Here is a 7,230-nt window from a genome sequence, read left to right as displayed (position 1 = left end):
AATACATCTTTCTCGGCGAAGGAGAGGCCCTTCAGGTGATAACCTCTAACAAACTCAGCTAATCCAAAGAAGAAAAATTGGTGAGGGTACTACATGAATGCAAGGAAGTTGTAGACTAGACGATTGTTGATATAAAGAGAATTTCACCTGTCACTTGTATACATAGGATTTTATTAAAAAATGGTAGTAAACCCAGCAGACAAGTACAAGGGCATTTGAACCCACTAATGATGGAAGTAATAAAGAAGGAAGTATTGACATTATTAGATGTTTGGGTCATTTACCCGATCTCAGACATCAAGTTGGTGAGCCAAGTTCAGGTTATGCCAAAAAAAACAAGAGTCACCGTGATAGAGAGTCAGGAAGGAAATAAGATTTAAGCTAGAGTGCAAAATGGATGGAGAGTTTACATTGATTATCGCAAGCTAAATCCCTCCATAAGAAAAGACCACTTCTCAGTACCTTTCATAAATCAGATGCTGGAAAGATTGGCTGATAAGACCCATTATTGTTGTTTGGATGGCTACTCTAAATTTTACCAAATCCTGGTCGCCCCTGAAGATCAAGAAAAAACCACTTTTACATACCCCTTTGAGACTTTTGTTTACCGACAGATGTCATTTGGCCTTTATAATGCACTTGCCACCTTCCAAAGGTGCATGGTCAATATTTTTTCTGATTTTGTAGAAAAAAACATAGAAGTTTTCATGGATGACTTCATAGTTTATGGAGATTCTTTTGATGAGTTCCTTGGCAACCTCACATAGGTGCTTAAGCATTACCTTGATTCCAATATTGTTCTGAATTATGAAAAGTGTAACTTCATGGTGGACCAAGGGCTGATTTTGGGGCATGTGATGTTTGCAAAGGGAATAGAAGTTGATAAGGCAAAGGTGGATGTTATAAAATCATTGCTTTATCTAAAAAGCATACAAGAGATATGTTCTTTCCTTGGGCATGTCGGTTTTTATAGAAGGTTCATTAAGGACTTCTCAAAGATCACATAACCCCTGTGCTCTTTGCTTCAAAAAGGATATCGAGTTTATCTTTAATGAATCTTGTAAGAAAGCATTTGAAGCACTTAAAAATAAGCTAGCTACAATGCCCATCATACAGCCTCCCAATTAGGATATACCATTTGAAATAATGTGTGATGCAAGCAACTAAGTAATGGGTGTAGTACTCGAGCAAAGAACAAAAAGACCCACATGTAATCTATTATGCCTCTTGCACCCTTGACTGCACCCAAATGAACTATTTTACCACAAAGAAAGAGCTATTTGCTGTTGTGTTTGTGTTGGAAAAGTTTGGGTCATAGTTCTTGGGAATATAGGTGATTATATTCTTAGAACATGTAGCATTGAAGTATTTGTTAAAGAAAAAAGAGGCAAAATCGAGAATAATGCAATGGATACTTCTTCTACAAGAATTTGATCTTGAAATAAGGAATAAAAAGGGAATGGAGAATTTTGTAGCAGACCACCTTAGCTAACTACCAATTAATGGTGAGCCCTCCCTGTTGAGTGATGAGGTTTCAAATGAACATTTGTTCTCGGTTTAGTAGACAGCCCCATGGTATGTAGACATCGTCAACTACCTTGTCATCCATGTGTTACCAGCCAATCTACAAAGAGCCAAAAAGGAAAAGATAAAAAGAGTAGTAAGGCAGTGTATATGGGATGACCCATACCTATAGAAACATTGTACAGACCAAATAATCAGGAGGTGCATTCTAAAGACTGAAGTGGCCTCTATCCTAAATTTTTGTTCACTCACATTCATGTGGGGGACACTTCGGGCCCAAATGAACAGCTCGAAAGTGCTAGAGTGTGGTCTGTTTTAGCCATCCTTATTCCATGATGTATACCTCTTGTAAAACATGTGAAAACTAGCAATGCATCGGGAACATTAGTCACAGAGATCAGATGCCATTTACACCCATTCTAGTGTGTGAAATCTTCAACGTATGGGGCATCGACTTCATGGGACCATTCCCCTTTTCCTTAAGCAATACCTACATCTTGTTAGTAGTAGACTATTTTTCTAAAAGGGTCGAAGCAAAAGCTACCAGAGTAGATGATGCTAAGATAGTTGTCAACTTCTTGAAAACACATCTTTGTGAGGTTTGGAGTCCTAAGGGCACTAATAAGTGATCAGGGAACCCATTTTTGTAGTCGAATGGTGGAGGCTCTCTTAAGAAAATATCATGTTACTTACCACACATCCACCAGCTACCATCAACTAACCAGCAAACAAGCAGAAAGTCTCCAACTGGGAGGTCAAGTCCATCTTAAAAAAAATAGTTAACCCAAACAAAAAGGACTAGAGTCTACGGCTTGATGATACTTTATGGGCTTACTAGACAATGTTCAAGACACCAGTTGAAATGTCCCCATACCACCTAATCTTTGGGGAAGCCTGTCATTTCCCCCTTAAGCTTGAGCATAGAGCATACTGGGCCATCAAGAGTTGGAACATGATGATAGGGAGGCTAGTGAGCATCAGAAGTTACACCTGCAGGTCCTCAAAGAAATACAGAATGAGGCCTATGAGAACTCTAGAATTTACGAGGAAAAGATGAAAACATTCCATGACCAAATACTTTCTAAGAAGCAAAAATTCCTTCTCTTTGATGCCTGAGTTAAACTGTTCCCCGAAAAACTAAGGTCAACATGGATAGGCCTGTTCATTGTCACTAACATCTTCCCTCATGGTGTTGTCGAAATCAAGAGCCTTGATACCCACAAAATCTTCAAAGTGAACAGACATCGTCTTAAACTTTTTTATGAGGATTTCTCCACAAAGAATGTTGAAGAAACTACCTTCGACTCACCTGAGGCACACCCCTGACAATATGTAGGAAAATCTGGCCTTGGACAATAAATGAGGCTGCTTGATGGGAGGCAACCATCCATATTTTCTTCCTTATGTTTTTTCTTCTTCTCAATTTTAGTCCCTTCAATAAATTACTACATTTTTACAAATAAACTAGAAAATTAAATTTTTTTGGTGATTATGGTATAAGAAAAGGGAATTAAGGTGGTAGAATTAGAGGAGCTGAACACTGGGATAGGCAAATAAGCCTTGCCCAAGGCTTGTGTCGATCCCACAACACTCTGCCTAGAGACCTCACGCAACCCTTGCCCAATGATTGTAGAGACTTCTGAAACCACAACAGTTTTAGGTAAGCTTTGCCCAAGGCCCCCCCTCCTCGGGTCAAAAACAAGCTTTTCCTAAGGCTTATAACCCACCCATACACCTGTACATCGTCCCTAACCCTCACCCTAGGCTTACCCTTTAACCAGAAAAAACTGCACAAGCCTTGCTCAAAGCGACATAAAAAAAATTCCCATCAGCAAACCCTAAACTTCCCTTGCCCTAAGTCATCGCCACCTGGTGCCTAGTTTGAATTTCAAACCCAAATACTTGACATCAAACCCTAACCTCCCCCTCCTCTTTCAAATCCGACTTCTCCTAACTTCTCAAACCCCAACCCTCAATCTCCCCACTTCCCCACTTCATCAATAAATCTCATACAGCTTGACACTCAATAGTTGACAACAATAAGGCATAAGAGATTTGCACAAAAAATCCCTAGCCTCCGGCCTTTATTAAGGTGCAACACTTCCAAGACAATAGCCCCAACACCAGCAATAACATCTACTCCACCAACCAATGGCAGTAGCTCCACTAGCCCAATTCATCGACCCGAAGCCCTGTCATTGATGTTTTTGACTCCTGGTCAATGCACATCACCACTCTAGATGTCGGATTGAGTTGGCCAAATGAAACCCAAGACCCTCCACTTCCTACTTCTAGTACGATTGCTAAAGAAGAAGAAACTCCAGCAGGAGTCCCAAAGAGAGCTTAGGTCCGGATGGGATAACCCATCACCAACCAGCAAAAGTAGAACACCATGGATATCTCAACTTAAAAAATGATTTAAAAAAGGAACAACATGGGGAAATCTTCAAACTACCCATTATTCCAGGTAAATCCATTCATGACCCAATGCTCGACACTCTCAACATCATAATTGACATTTTAAAACTGATTTATGCCATTGGCTGGGCCAATTTCTTCGTTGTGGATGTAGCCGCTTACGTGAAACTGGTTGGGGAGTTTTACACCAGCTTTTAGTTTTACAAACGAGCTAAGTTAAACCTTCACACCCCAAATTTCATCTCCTACTGTCTTAAGGGCAGACATTTTCATCCCTCTATTGCTCAATTTAATGATTTTTTGGGTTTTCCGAATAGGAAGTAGAACACCCGAACTATGATTTCTGTGAAGACTTTAACCCGACTGCTGTTTATGATGAACTTTATATCAATCACTCGAACGTGTATTACCCCAATAAATTTGAGGATCTCTACTTGTGTGACCCTTGCCTGAAATACATTCATTAATTTTTGGTTTATTCTTTTTTTGGCTTTAGAGACGCATTGAGCATCATCTCCAAGATAAAGTTGTACTTTTTTTGGTGCATGTTATAGCGATGTCGGGTGAACTTGGGGTACTATTTCACATTGTAATTTGCCAATGTTCTCTCCTCTCAACAGCCATTAATCTTGGGCTCAATCATCACCAAGATGTAACCCGATTTGAAATTGATGAGACAAACTTGCACATTGCCTGGCCCTAGGCACCTTTGGATCTTCGGGCTTTGGATGACATGGGTCTCCTCGAACTCAAAGATGGCCTCCCTTGCTTTACCCCATTTGAGCCTTTATTGCAATGAGATAGAAGAATTTAGAGCAAGCAGTGCGAGCACCAAACACAAGCCACCCTAACTCCTCCATTTCCCAATTTCACAGAATTCATTGACCATACCCTTCTGCACATACATATGATCAATGGCAGCCTGCACAATATAGATTGCTCATTGTGCGACTTGAATGAGAAAGTCAACACCCTGACATAATTAATCACCAAAACAAGTTCCACCACATGAATTTGCCAAAGATAAACACCAGGAGAGTCTCTTTCTCTTTATGTTACTCCAAATTTTCTTTTACTGATTTTTTTTTCTTCTAATTCTGCTTTCTATTTATTTATTGCCTTTTCCTTAGTTTACATCACATTGGGGACAATGTGTAGTTTAAGTGTGGGGGGATGGGGGAAACAACATCCCACATTCTGCATTAAGCACCCTAAGTAGCTACTTTTCTATTTGTTATAATTTTACACATACTGTCTGTATGAGTTTAAGGTTATGCCTTTTGGATTAACTAATGCCCCTGCTGCCTTCATGGAGCTTATGAATAGGGTTTTCTAGCATGCATTGGATCAATACATCATCTTGTTCATTGATGACATCTTAGTATATTCTAAGAGTCCAAAAGAACACACAATCCATTTATCTCATTTGTTGGAGACCCTTTGTTAGAACCAACTATATACTAATTTAGCAAGTGCTCTTTTTGGTTGGATTGAGTCTTTTTTCTTGGCCATGTAATTTCAGACAAAGGAGTTTCTGTGGATCCATCCACAGTCGAAACAATGATTAACTTGAACCCGGCAACCAATGTTACTGAGGTACGTAGTTTCCTTAGTTTGATAGGTTAATATAAGTGATTCTTCAATGGGTTCTCCAAGATTGCAGCTCCATTGACCTGTCTCACCAAGAAGAATGTACTTTTCATATGGGATTACGAATATGATGAAAGTTTTGCTGAATTAAAGTATCGTCGCACCTCTGCTCTAGTATTGATCTTCTCCGACAATACTGAAAGATTTCAGGTTTACTGTGATACATCTCACTTAGGTTTGGGTTGTGTTTTAATGCAGTACAGTCGGGGAGTTGCTTATGAATCTTGACAATTGAAGCCCCATGAGTATAACTACCCTACTCATGACCTGGGATTGACAACCATAGTCTTTGCCTTAAAGATATGACGCCATTATTTGTACGGTCAGACATGTGAAATCTACACTAACCATAAAAGTTTGAAATGTATATTTTCACATAGGGAATTGAACATGAGATAGAGGCATTGGTTGGACCTTCTCAAGGACTACTACTCTATTAGAGGTAATATAATTGTAAATGCTCTGAGCCAAAAGGAGTTTGCTTTATAGGCCCAAACCATGGCCTTCACTTGGAAATTAATTGATACTATGTAGGCACTCTGCCTTAACAACTATGGCAATGGTGTTTATCTTGTCCACATCAGAGCTTTCCCTGATCTTTTCATGAAGATTTGGGAAGCTCAGTTTACTGACCTAAAAATCACCAAAATTTTAAGTAAGTTTACTTCTGACATGTTTTCTAATTTTAGGCTCATAAATAATGGATTATGCAAATTTTGAGATCATATTTGGGTCCCTGTTGCTACCAGGATGAATGTTCTCAAGGCTACCCATGCTTCCAAATTGTCTATCCAACCTAAGGGCTAGGCGTGGTAGGCCTGCACATGCAAGAGGATAGGCTTGTGATGCGCGATAGGCTAGGGTAGCGTAGGCCACCGCCTTGGGCACTGTTCGCCACCTTCGGCCAGCGTGCACTGACAGTTGGGTGACAAGCCACTACCTACTTGGGCGGCGTGCTGCTCTCGCTTGGGCTACATTTCACTGTCGTTTGGGTGGAATGGCTCTAATTTTTATGCTGCCATCACATTGCATCGTCCATCTGTCTCTCACATCCATCGATTGCCACATCTGATCATTTCAACTCGACTTTCTCTCTCTTCACCAGATTTTAGCACTTGGTGCAAATCTAATGGTCCTCATTTTCAATAAATAGGGACCCTAAATTCACCATTTCCTCATCACTTCCACTTCATTCTTCCATCCACCAAAGGGTTTTGGAGAGATAGAGAGTCATCTAGGGATAGAAGAAGAGGAAAAGAAGTAGGAAAGACGATGGTTTCGGTAAGAAATTTAGTTTATATGCTTAAATGAAATGATTTATATATTAATGCATGAACATATGTAAATTGATTACTTGCATGTTTAATTTAACTGATTAAATGCTTGGGATAAACATTGATATATGATACATTATACGATGGTAAAGTAATTAAGCATGGAGTGATGGTTAAACATGAGAAATATGTATTGGTATTAGCATGCATGATTCATAAAGTGTTTTGTTAGGTTTTTTATCTGTGAGGGGTTTCTTTTTCTCCCCTATCTGGTATAAAAAGACGAGAGAGGACTGTTCCATATTGATGACGACGTACCTTTGGACGAGAGTGGTGATGCAATATGATTGTACGAGAAAGTACT

The 7,230-nt window shown here is 39.6% G+C and overlaps 1 pseudogene; it reads left to right on the top strand.

Moving 5' to 3' along the window:
- The first annotated feature begins 230 nt into the window (after positions 1 to 230).
- On the top strand, positions 231 to 5,820 carry LOC148253442 (uncharacterized; annotated as a pseudogene).
- The last annotated feature ends 1,410 nt before the right edge of the window (positions 5,821 to 7,230 follow it).

The sequence above is a fragment of the Carica papaya genome, chromosome 6, assembly GCF_054855325.1.
Source record: "Carica papaya isolate Zhongbai chromosome 6, ASM5485532v1, whole genome shotgun sequence".
In the NCBI taxonomy this organism is placed as follows: domain Eukaryota; kingdom Viridiplantae; phylum Streptophyta; class Magnoliopsida; order Brassicales; family Caricaceae; genus Carica; species Carica papaya.
This window is presented reverse-complemented; position numbering and strand designations above follow the sequence as displayed.